This window comes from Heterodontus francisci, chromosome 5, assembly GCF_036365525.1.
Source record: "Heterodontus francisci isolate sHetFra1 chromosome 5, sHetFra1.hap1, whole genome shotgun sequence".
Lineage (NCBI taxonomy): Eukaryota > Metazoa > Chordata > Chondrichthyes > Heterodontiformes > Heterodontidae > Heterodontus > Heterodontus francisci.
This window is the reverse complement of record NC_090375.1, coordinates 109,953,301-109,966,780: the sequence shown is the minus strand read 5'-3', so window position 1 is coordinate 109,966,780 and position 13,480 is coordinate 109,953,301. Positions and strand designations below refer to the sequence as shown.

At 41.1% G+C, this 13,480-nt stretch overlaps 1 protein-coding gene across 6 annotated transcripts in view; it reads left to right on the top strand.

The window, feature by feature from the left end:
- Nucleotides 1-13,480, top strand: part of LOC137369997 (aspartyl/asparaginyl beta-hydroxylase-like) — a 295,423-nt gene that overhangs the window by 161,280 nt on the left and 120,663 nt on the right. The gene's annotated exons all lie outside the window — the stretch shown is intronic.

Sequence of the window (13,480 nt, the reverse complement as noted above, 5' to 3'; positions counted from 1 at the left end):
CCTTTAAAAATGGCATCAGTGCCTGCACACAGGCAGCTGACGCCATTGCCGGGGCAGACAGCCCGCCCCTTCCACATGATGGGGGGTGGGCCGTCCCAGCAATTTAAATGAGCTGCCGCGCTTAAGATTGCGGCAGCTCTTTGGTGCTTGCCGCTACAATCCAGTCCTTTTGTGCTAGCTAACTTAGCTTTTGAGCATTGATAGCTTCTTGTTGCCTGTAACTATTTTAATTTGTAAATATTTCACTCTAACTTCATGCTTTGGACATTGTTCTACTTGATTGGAAATTAAATAATGCAATACCATTTTGTTATCAATCAGGCTTATAGAACTGAACAGTGATTACTGCTGGAGATGGAATTAAATTCTGCAGAATTCTTTTATCGTGCATTAATTTTTTAAATCAAATGATTAATGTATTATTTAGTGATGTGCACAAAATAATTAATAAATGCACAGCATTTAACCTAATTTAACAAAATAGACGATATTCAGTGACACATTACCAATTTGAGTCTTGCTGAAAATAGAGACATGTTGTCAAAGCTTTTCATTTTGCACGAGACAACATGTCTCTATTTTCAGCAATGTTGAAGTTCTGTACGGCCAAACGACATTACCAATTCATGTGACCGATAATAATGACCAGACAATGTTATGTGGCCATTTGTGGCAGCTTGCTGTGTTCAAATTGACTGACACATTTCCTATTACAGCAGTGACTATACTTCAGAAGAGCTTCATTAGCTGTAAGATGCTGTATAAATGCAAGTCTTTTTAAAAAAAAAAACAGCACTCCCTCCTGAAGTGTCAGACTAGATTATAAATTGAGACATTGAGTGCAAAAGCAGGGAAGTTATGCTGAACCTTTATAAAGCACTGGTTGGGCCCCAATTAGATTATTGCTTCCAGTTCTCATCGCCACACTTTAGGAAGGATGTGAGGGCCCTTGAGAGGCCAGAATGATTCCAGGGATGGGGGATTTTGATTACAAGGTTAGGTTGGAAAAACTGGGCATGTTCTCACTGGAGCAAAGGAGATTGAAAGGAAATTTGATAGAGGTGTATGAGATTATGACAGATTTAGCTGGGTAGACCAGGAAAAACTGTTTCCATTAGCTGATGGTACAGGGACTAGAGGACACAACTTGAAGGTTTTGGGCAAGAGATGCAGGAGGAAATGCGAGAGAGAACTTTTTCACGCAAAGAGTGAGTGGCAATGATGTGGAACTCACTGCGTAAGAGGGTGGTGGAAGGGAATAAACTTGGAGGGCTATGAGGATTGAGCAGGGGAGTGGGACTGACTGGATTGCTCCATAGAGAGCCAGCATGGACTTGATAGGCTGAATGGCCTCCTTCTACGTCATAGATTATGACTCTATGCATCAGAATTTGCCTTACTTTAAAACAGAGAGAGACCACAAAGTGCATAAGGACCAGTTGTAGCAACAAACTGCAATTTGATTATAGTTTGTCAGATATCTGTTACCTAAAGCTGTAGGGGACTGGTAGGTTCCAGATTATTTTTGCTTACCTCTTAAGTGTGATTTTTAAACTTAAATGTTTAAATATGTCCATCAGCAGCTCTATGTACCTCTTGGGTTATTGTGAATTACAGTAAGAAAATTGAAATAGATAATCTGGATGTTACCTTTTTTTACTTGAGATGTTTTATCTGTTTTGTTCTGCATTGCCATTAATGGTTACAGTACAACCTTCACCTGAGTGTGTGCTGGAATTCTTGTGAATATTTTAATGTAGCCTCGAGATAGATTTGAATTTTTGGTTTTAAGCACATGAATCATACTTGCAACAAATTAACAAAGTATAAGCCAGTTGGTATTCTTTTTCAACCCAGTTAATATTTAAACTGGTTGAGGCTTTCAATTTCCTTTGTTTTAGATACGTGTAATTTTTGTCTTTTTTTTTTGGTTAACTTTCAAATGACCAGAGACACAATATAACCTTCAAGAACGTTTTGGATTTTTAATTTGTGAAAGGAAGCACTCTGAGTACTGCTGGGAAGAACTGTTATCCATTACATTTACTCAACCTCCGCATCTCAGACATTTACCCCATTGAGTGTTAACACATACAGAGTAACTTAGACTGGAATATTTAAAGGTTTCTCATTTTCTGTTATTTATATCATGTAGGCAAAGCCATTTTCATAACAAACTTATTAAAAATTGATCAAGTATGGTCAAATTCTCTGCAACCTAAGAACCAGAAAGAAATGTGCACATATTGATACTCAGTGGTACAATTTTTAAGCTATTACATGGTAAACTACAGCTCAAAAAATGGCCAAACCAAATCCTGTTGCTGATTTAGCATTTTATTCTTTGAATTCTGTGGTTCAGCTACTTCAGGTCATGCTGTACTCCGCCCTCCTTGATGTTGGTCTGTTAAATTAAGAAGTTACACATCCTGCCAGTGGAACTTGCCAACAATGGTCTTGTTTTCTTAAATCACGTGACTTATTTCAGCACATAGTCCATTCAAAACTCTACCAAGACCCATGCGAACTCGTCACATGATCCTGAAAAAAGTTCCTTCCTGCATATATTTGGCAGTGGTATGGAGGACTGAGCAATCAAATGAGATTTAATTAGGATTTGAAGCACAAGTCTAGGTAACAATGCAAGATATAGGGCTAGAAATTCAATCAGGCAGGTTTTGGGCACCTAATGGGCAAAGGGAACGATTCCTGCATCCGAAACAGGAGGCCTGAGGCTCTCAAAAATGTAGTCTTTAGGCTTCACCTAAATATTGCAGGGAGCAGCTGGTGCCATTCATACCTGCAAAGTCAGCTTGACCGATTGAATAAGAAAAATGTGGGCCGCCTGCCTTGCTAGTAGCGGGAGGGGGAATGATCACAGCCTGCAGTGGCTATCAGAAGAGTCGTGGAGGCGGGAGGAGCCTGCGTCCTGCTGAGTCCATATCAGTATTAAAAGATAATCAAACGTACCTTTTTGTGGAAAACCTAAGCGGTGGAGATCCAATGCCCCAAAACAGGTGTTAGGCATCTGATTAGCACTTGAAACAGTCCTGATATCTACTGGGCGCCTGAAAAATGACCTGACACATTTGTGAGTGAAATATTTTTCAGGGAACCTTGAGACACAGCATATTGGTTATCCAAATTGGGCCTCATCGTGCCCATTTTGTTCAATGAAATTTAATTTCTACATGACATAAGAAATAGGAGCTGGAGTAGGCCATTTGATCCTTTGAGCCTGCTCTTCCACTGAACATGATCATGGCTCATCTTCCTCAACTGCACATTCTTGCACTATCCGCATATCCCTTAATTCCCTTAGTACCCGACAATCTATTGCCCTCTGTCTTGAATATACTCAAACGAGCATCTGCAGCTCTCTGGGTAGCGAATTCCAAAGTTTCGCAACCCCTTAAGTGAAGATATTTCTCCTCATCTCAGTCCTAAATGGCCTTGTTCTGAGGTGGTGACCCATGTTGTAGATTCTCCAGCTAGGGGAAACACGATTCCAGCATCTACCCTCTCAAATCCCTTAAGAATTTTATATGTTTCAATGGAATCACCTCTCATTCTTCTAAACTGTAAGGAATATAGTCCTAGTCTACTCAAACTCATCATATGTTCTACGCCATGAAATCCTTTCTGGCCCATACAGCCTCTAGTTCTTCCAAAAAAAATTGTTGAACAGTGTAGACCATTAACAGATTCAAATTGTGTTCAAAGAAAGCAGTTGTTACAGTTACATGAGTACATGAATACTGTGCTGGATAAGCAAGTAGAGAAGGACCTGGTTGCTTTTTGTATGTGGATACCATGCAGACCTAGCATGTTGTTGGCAGAACATTTGTTTTTAATGTCCTGAGGAGGGACAAAGTGAACTCCCCATCTTTTTTAATTCATTTTCAGGATGGGGGTGTCGCAGGCAAGAGCAGCATTTATTGCCTGTCCCTAATTGTCCTTGGTGGCAGTGAGTAGCTTGCTAGGCCTTTTCAGAGTGAACCACATTGCTCTGGAGTCGCACGCAAGCCAGGCTGGGTATGGATGGCAGATTTTCTTTCCAAAAGGACATTAGTGAACTGGATGGATTTTTACAACAATCTGTCATTTCATGCTCACCATTATTGATACTAGCTTTATTTTATTCCAGATTTGTATTCAGTTAACTGAATTTAAATTTCTCATTTGGTTTGAACTTGTGTCTCAATCATTAGCCCAAAACTCTGGATTACTGGCCCAACAACATAAACACTATGCTACCATACTCCCTTGAGACCATTCAAACATGATTTTTGACACAGGTGTTTTTTTAACTCATTCTCAGGATGTGTGCTGGCCAGACCAACATTTATTGCGCATCTGATTCCCGGGCAATGTACTGATCCTCGTCTTGAACCACTGCAGTCTGACTGGTGAAAGTTCAATAGGGAGTCCTGGAATTTAGCAATGTTTTTCCATGTTAAAAGCTCCCTTCCTTGTCCTTTATTTTCCCTAATCCACCGCTGAAGCACTTTGTTCATTTTTAATATATATTTACCTTCTGCTTTCCATGGACTCCTCTAAAAGAAATGGTATAAGTCCAGAGTAAGGCTTTGTATTCATTGTAGGTGAAAGGAGATCTTGTGGATTGCATATCTTCTGTGAGGATTAAAAAGTGAGAAGGGATAGTATTCTTTGATTTCTTGTATTTTGGGTGAATGCAGATCTTATGTGGAAGATGGACTGCATTCAGTGAGTGGTGGTGGGGGGGGGGGGGGGGGGGGGGTGGAAACATGCAAGAGATGGATAATTAATTCAAACCTTGAGCTCAGGTTTTCTCTTTCTACAGCTACTGGAAAGTACTGCTTATAATATGATACTGGTTTTTAAAGTGCTGAGTCACATGGCTGATGGTCACATGACAAAAACTGATAAAACAACTAAATAACTTTTCTATAGTTAAATGATCAGAGCCTGAATTTGCAATTGAAGCAGTGTGTGTCAAGTACTGATCAACATATTGGAATGAGGCTTCTGTCTGAAGCAGTTGGTGCCTGAGCCACCCATGTATGGGCCACAGGAAAATGGTAGTGGGCAAGAATTAAGTGAGAACGGGCCACTAAGTACATTGCAGATTGCATAGAACATACTTGTATCCCAATCTGCATTTGCAAATAAAAGTAGGTTTGCAAAGATTTTTTCATGAAGGTTCTGTTCCTTATGAAATTCTGCGGATCATTAATGTGAAGTTTTCTTTCTTCATTTGCTCATTTATTTTCATAAGTCGTGTGCTACATCCTTTTTTATTTTAGAGCAAATTGTCATCTTTGTACTGACCTGTGGTCTTTAGCATTATCCCTATTGTCAGATTTGACTTTTTTCATGTCAGAGATGTTTGACTAAAGTAGTTAATTGAAGAGCATTCTAACTCCCATAGGATGAGGGTGTGTACATGAGAAAATAATCTCTTTAGTTCGGCTATTTTTCTAGATTTTACACATTTAAGATCAAAAGAACATCATAAATAGGCAGAAGAGTAGATCATACGGCCCCTCGAGCCTGCTCTGCTAGTCAGTACGATCATGGCTGATCCACTCCCATTTTCCTGCCTGTTCCCCGTAACCCTTGATTCCCTGAGAGGCCGAAAATTTGTCTATCTCAATGATGGAGCATTCACAACCCTCAGGGTAGAGAATTCCAAAGATTTATTTTCATAAGTCATGTGCTACATCCTTTCTTTTTTATTTTCGAGCAAATTGTCATTTTTGTACTCACCTGTGGTCTTTAGCATTATCCCTACTGTCAGATTTGACTCCTTCGCATGAAGAAGTTTCTCATTTCAGTCCTAAATAATTGGCCCCTTATCCTGAGACTGTGCCCCCATGTTCTAGATTCCCCAGCCAGGGCAAACAGCCTCTGTGTCTATCCTGTCAACCCCTTCTGAATCTTTTGTTTCAATAAAATCACCTCTCATTCTTCTAAACGCCAGAGAGTATAAGCCCAATTTACTCAGCCTGTCACCCTAGGACAACCCTCTCATCCCAGGAGTCAATGTAATTAGCCTTTGCTGTACTGCTTCCAAAGCAAGTATATCCTTTCTTAGATATGGAGACCAAAATTGCACACAGGTATGGTCTTGCCAAAGCCCTGTATAGTTGTAGCAAGACTTCCTTATTCTTGTACTCCAATCCCCTTGCTATAAAGGCCAGCATGCCATTTGCCTTCCTAATTGTTTGCTGTACCTGCATGCTAATGTTCTGTATTCCTTGTACAAGTACACCTAAGTCCCTCTGAACATCAACATTTAGAAGTTCCATGCCTTTAAAAAAAAAAAAAATTCTGCTTTTCTATTCCTTGCCAAAGTGAATAACTTCACTTCCCCACATTATACTCCATCTGCCACCTTGTTGCCCACTCACATAACCTGTTTATATCTCTTTGTAGCGTCTTTGTGTCCTTCTCACTGCTTATATTCCCACCTAGCTTTGTATCATTGCCAAACTTGGATACGTTACTCTCGGTTTCTTCCTCTAAGTCATTAATATAGATTATTAACAGCTGAAGCTCCGCCACTGATCCTTGTAACACACTGCTAGCCATAGCCTGCAAACTGGAAAACATCCCGTTTATCCCTACTCTCTACTTCCTGTCCGTTAACCAATCCTCTATCCACGCTAATATATTGCCCCCCCCCCCCCCCCGCATCGCCGACTCCATGCACCCATATCTTGCGTATTAACCTTTAGTGTGGCACTGATTGAATGCCTTTTGGAAACCCAAGTATACTAACATCTACTCGTTCTCTTTCATCTACCCTACTGGTTACATCCTGAAAAAACTCAACATAAATTTGTCAAACATGATTTACACGCGTTGAAATTTTTTTTTTTGGGCTGGGGGATAGGTCATTTTTTTTTAATGGTAATATACCGTCCTCAACTCAGCTTCCATAATGTCAGCTGGTTCTTAAGCTCCTACCTTTATAATTTGTGTCTTGCACGGTTCTTTAATTTTAGTGCCTTTGCCCACACTGAATTTTGTAAATGGATACAGAGAGTTTGGAACACAAGTCATGATTTATGCCCAACAAATTTTACTTTGGCACGGCACATTAGCTCACAGCTCAATCCAACAGTGAATGCCACTCTTTTTTTTTTTTAGCAGTCCTCTTGCATTCAAACTGTGTTGTGCTTTATTTTACTGTTTAAATTGCAAAGCTTGCATGTTTAACTGCTGAAGATGTAGTATAAAAGCAAAATACTGTGGATGCTGGAAATCCGAAACAAAAACAGAAAATTCTGGAAATACTCAGCAGGTCAGGCAGAATCTGTGGAGAGAAAAACAGTTCATGTTTCAGGTCACAGAAATAGTATCCCTTGTTTTTATACATAAAAACAGTGCAGTGTGTCTTCCCTCCTACGAAGGGTATTGATTTCAATTTTAACTTTTAACATTCCTGCTCACTTCCCCCATTTCCCCCCCCAACTCCAATTTGGCAAGTATCAGATTGAAATTATCATTGTACCACCCACTGCCAAGCAAATAGGTTTAGTCTGCAGTTGAAATCTACTAGTTTCTATGTGGCTCCTTCTATCTGATAGATCTGGTATTATAGCAAGAGTGCTACTTTCTAATTAGGAATAGTTTAATTGAATCACTAATAGTGATTCTACCGGCATTGCCAATGAAAGTATACCACTGCTAAATCCTACAATTTTATTCCACCAGTCAGTCTTCTATACAAAAAGCATCTTTTGCAATAAAGTAAATTCAGGATCTTAATGCTTGACCATTAATGAAAGGCAAATGCATTTGTTATTGTAAAGTGTATGCAGAATCATATGAGAGTAATAACTGGCTCTAGTATTAAAGTTCATTTATACTGTGAAATTTGTATTTTTTTCTATCTCACTAAATTGAAATGTACTTCAGACATTTATAAAGTTGAATTTTAAGTGAAATTGAATGTGACATAACCATGGAACTTTTCATTAACATAGTTTTGGGAATCAGCTGTAAGCAAATGGAATTTGGAACCAATACTCTCCTAATCTATAGTGCTCAGGTCTGTCAGAGTAATTCCAATGAAAACATAGGTGCAGGGTTTCAGAGCTTCCTATAACAACTTCTTCATTTTTATTTTTTCATTCGCTTTGTATTTCTGTACCACAGCACCCAAAGTCTGAATTGAACTGGGTCATGGGTGCCCTTCAGGGAGGGGCACCCGCCACCCCTTCTTCCCCACTTAGTCTGATATATATATGACTCTTGTCCACGTCCTGTGGTTTACACTTCATAGCCTCTGAAGTGGCCTAGCAAGCCACAGAGTTGGGAAAATTAGGAGTGAGCATTAATGCAACCTTGCCAGCATCACCCACATCCGTGAGCAAAATTCTTTTAGAAAGCAAGAACAGAATGCAGCTGACTGTGCGATATCTTGGTAGCAGCCAGGATATTTTCATCTTGTCCACGATGCCAGAACTATTTCAAGGAATAGGCACATTGGTGGGATAACCTTCACCCTCCCTTTTCACCCTCCCTCTTGGCATCCATCCTAATGATTTGGAGGGGCAGCTCCTCAAGCATGTATGGTGATGCAGGTAAGCTGACTTTCTCTCCATGTAGGGATCCTTTCCTTTAATAGCTTTAGAATAGAACCAGATGGATGTGCCACTGACCAGCCTACATTCCACCTGATGTGGAAAGATGAGTATAGACCATGCAAGTAGTTTTAGGAGCCATATTAACTTGGTGACAAATTTGCAAAATTTGTATGAGGCAAAGAAAACCTTTCTCCTTGGTAGTCACCAAGTTGCAGCTGCAGCTTTACAGACATAAGATACAAGGGTTCAGGCAAGTGCTATCTTCACTGCAGTTCAAATGTGGTAACATATTGTGGGCTCAGTAATTTTGTGCATGCATTTTTTCATTTGTTCCAGGATGTGGGCAACTTTGACCAGGCCAGCATTTTTTGCCCATCCCTAATAGCCCTTTAACTGACTGGCTTCCAAGGCCATTTCAGAGGGCAGTCCAGAATCGACCACATTGCTGTGGGTCTGGCGTCACATATAGGCCGGACACGGTAAGGACAGCAGACATCTTTCCCAAAAGGACATCAGTAAACCAAATAGATTTTTACGAAAATCCAGTGCATAAGAAATGGGAGCAGAAGTAGGCCATTCGGCCCCTTAAGCCTGCCCAGTCATTCAATAAGGTCATGGCTGACCTGCCCAGACCTCAACTCCTCTTTCATGACAGCTCCTCATAGCCCTCAACTCCCCAATATTTCAAAAATCCATCTACCTCCTCTTTAAATACTTTCAGTGATCTAGCCTTCACAACTTTCTGGGGTAGAGAATTCCAGACATTCACTACCCTCTGAGAAGAAATTCCTTCGCATCTCAGTTTTAAATGAGTGTCCCCTTATTCTGTAACTATGTCCCCTAGTTCAAGATTCCCCCACTGTGGAAACCTCTTTTCAACATCTACCCTGTCAAGCCCCCTTAGAATCCTGTACGTTTCAATAAGATCATCCCTCATTCTTCTAAACTCTAATGAATAATGGCCTAACCTGTTTAGCTGTTCTTGATAAGTCAACCCCTTCATCCCAGGAATCAGCCTAGTGAATTTCTTTTGAACTGCCTCCAATGCCAGTATATCCTTTCTTAAATAAGGGGACCAAAACAGTACTCCAGGTGCTGCCTCACCAACACCCTGTACAATTGTAACAAGACTTCCCTATTTTTAAACTCCAACCCCTTAGCAATAAAGGCCAAACTTCCATTTGCCTTCTGAATCACTTGCTGCACCTGCATGCTAACATTTAGCAGTTCATGCACAAGAACACCCAATCCCTCTGTGCTGCACTTGTTTGAAGTCTCTCTCCATTTAAGTAATAGTCTGCCTTTTGATTCTTCCTCCCAAAGTGCATGACCTCACACTTCGCTACATTAAACTCCATCTGCCAAGTTTTTGCCCACTCACTCAACCTATCGATATCCCCTTGCAGATTTCTTATGTCCTCATCATAATATGCCGTCCTACCTATTTTTGTATCGTCAGCAAATTTGGATATATTGCACTCTGCCCCCTCCTCCAAGTCATTAATATAGATAGTAAATAATTGAGGCCCTAGGACTGATCCTTGTGGCACTCCACTAGTTATGTCTTTCCAACCTGAAAAAGACCCATTAATCCTGTCTCTCTGTCTTCTGTGAGTTAACCAATCCTCAATCCATGCTAATACATTACCCCCAATACTGTGAGCTGCTATCTTGTACAATAATCCTTTGTGTGGCACCTTATCGAATGCCTTCTGGAAATCCAAATACACTACATCTACTGGTTCCCCTTTATCATTTCTGCTTGTTATATCCTCAAAGAACTCTCGCAAATGTGTCAAACATGATTTCCCTTTCACAAAACCATGTTGGCTCTGTTTAATTGCATTAAGCTTTTCTAAATATCCTGCTAGTTCTTCCTTAATAATGGACTCTGGCATTTTCCCAATGATCAATATTAAGCTAATTGGCCTATAGTTTCCTGCTTTTTGTCTCCCTCCCTTCTTGAACGGGGGCATCACATTAGTGGTTTTCCAATCTGCTGGGACCCTCCTGGAATCCAATGAGTTCTGGAATATTTCGACCAATGCCTCCACTATCTCTGCAGCCACTTCCTTTAAAACCCTTGGATGTTGGCCACCAGGTCTTGGCGACTTCTCTGCCTTTATTCCCATTAGTTGGTCAAATACTTTGTCCCTCGTGATAGAGATTGTTAGATCTTTCCTGCCATTAGCTCCTTGCTTATCACATATCTGTGGGATGTTTATAGTGTCCTCCACCGTGAAGACCGATGCAAAATATTGGTTTAAATTATCTACCATTTCCCTGTTCCCTGTTATCTATTCTCCAGTTGCATCCTCCAATGGTCCCACACTCACTTTAGTTACTCTCTCTTTATATACCCGTAGAAGCTCCTGCTGTTTGTTTTTATACTACTTGCCAATTTACTTTCATAATCAATTTTCTCCCTCTTTATTAGCTTTTTAGTTATCCGCTGCTGGTTCCTAAAAAATTTCCCAAGCCTCTCTCCTACCACTAGTTTTCGCTGCTTTGTATGCCTTAGTTTTTGATTGGATACTCTCCTTGACCACCTTTGTTAACCACGGGTGGTTCATCCTTCTCATCAAGTCCTCCTTTTTGACTGGGATAAATTTTTGCTGAGCGTTATTAAATATCTGCTTAAATATCTGACGCTGACCTTCCCCTTAGTCTATTTTCCCAGCCCGCTTTAGACAACTGTTTCTTTATACCTCTGTAATTGCCCTTGTTTAAGTTGAGGACACTAGTTTGAAACCAGAGTTACTGGCCCTCAAACTGAATTTGATATTCTACCATGTTGTGGTTGCTACCCCCTAGAGGATCCTTAACTACAATATCTCTCATTAATCCTACCTCATTACACATTACTAGATCTAAAATAGCCTGTTCCTGGGTAGGTTCTGCGACGTATTGCTCTAAGTAACAATCTCTGCCCTATACAAATTTGTCTTCCTTGTTACCTCTGCCAATCTGATTTGTCCAGTCAATATGCAGATTAAAATCACCCATGACAATTATAGCGCCCTTCTTATACACCTCCATTATTTCCCGATTTATACTTTGTCCTACAGTGAGGAAACTGTTCGGGGGCCTATAGACTCCCACCTGTGACTTCTTCCCCTTGCTATTCCTTATTTCCACACAAACTGATTCCACATTGCAATCAATTGCATCTATATCACTACTCACCACTGCACTGATACCTTTCTTTATTAACAGAGCTACCCCACTTCCTTTTCCTTTTTGTCTATTTTTCCGGAACGTCGAATACCCTTGAATATTGAGGTCATCCTGCAACCACGTCTCTGTAACAGCTATCAAGTCATACTCATTCATTTCTATTTGTGCCGTCAACTCATCTATCTTGTTACAAATGCTGCGTGCATTCAGATAAAGAGCCTTAAGCTTTGACTTTTTACCATTATTACTCATTCTGGTTCTGATTTCTGCTGCACTCTTCTTATATTTTCTGCCCCTTCCTGTCACACTTTGATTACCGTTTGCCTCTTCACTACCCTGCACCTCTGCTCTCGTTTCTTTTTGATTTTTTTAAACTTCCTTTCAATTGAATCCTCCACTGAACGAATTAGTTTAAAGTCCTATCTACAACCCTAGTTATACGATTTGCCAGGACATTGGTCCCAACATGGTTCAGATGAAGCCCATCTCAGCGGAACAGCTCTCTCCTTCCCCAGTACTGGTGCCAGTGCCCCATGAATCGGAACCCATTTCTCCCTCACCAATCTTTGAGCCACGCATTTACTTCTCTAGTCATATTTACCCTGCGTCCATTTGCACGTGGCTGAGGTAGTAATCTGGAGATTATTACCTTTGAGGTTCTGCTTTTGAATTTAGCCCCGAGCTGCTCATCGTCCCTCAGTAGAACCTCTTTCCTAGACTGACCCATGTTGTTGGTACCTACATGGACCACAACAACTGGATCCTTTCCCTCCCACTCCAAGTTCCTCTCCAGCCCAGAAGAGATGTCCTTAACCTTGGCACCAGGTCGGCAACACAGCCTTCGGGAATCTCTGTCTTTGTTGCAGAGAACTGTATCTATTCCCCTAACTCTGCTATCCCTGATTACTACTACATTTCTCTTTTCTCCCCCCACTCGAATGGCACTCTGAACCACGGTGCTGTGGTCAGTTCGCTCATCCTCTCTGCAGCCTGTGCCCTCATCCACACTGGGAGCAAGAACCTCGTACCTATTGGATAAGGGCACTGGCTGAGGCTCCTCCAGAGCTAAATTCTGGATCCCCATACCTGCCTCACTCACAGTGACACGTTCCTGTCCCTGACCACAGTCCAAATTTGATGTAATTAATCTTAGGAGTGTGACTGTCTCTTGAAACACAGTGTCCAGGTAACACTCTGCCTCCCTAATGTGTTGCAGCGTCCACAGCTCGGACCCCAGCTCATCAACTCTGAGCCGAAGTTCCTCGAGCAGCCAACACTTGCTGCAGATGTGGTCACCGTGGATCGCACCGGCATCCACCAACTCTCACATACTACAGCTGCAACACTTTGCCTGCCCAGCCATCTCTATTCTATTTAATTAGTTAATTTGGATGTTAAATATTTTAAAAGTGAATTTCTTAACTCTACTCTTCAGCTGTAAAAATGTCTCTTGATTTAAACCAGTTGGCCAAAAAGAGGCATGGAAGAGATACCCACCAATCAACCACCTGTTTTCCTGTGACGTCACATTTCGGCTCTGACAGGTAGAAACAGGTAGAAGGGGCTCTCTGCTGCTGGTTTTTATCTCCTTCCATCGCTGCCCTTCTAAGTACATGGACAATTACTTGCCAATCAGCTTCTTCCCCTGTGCCGTGGAGGCTGAAAAAGCAAAAAACAAAAGAAAGAGCACCTTCCCGTCATCAGTAAAATTCCTCACACACAAC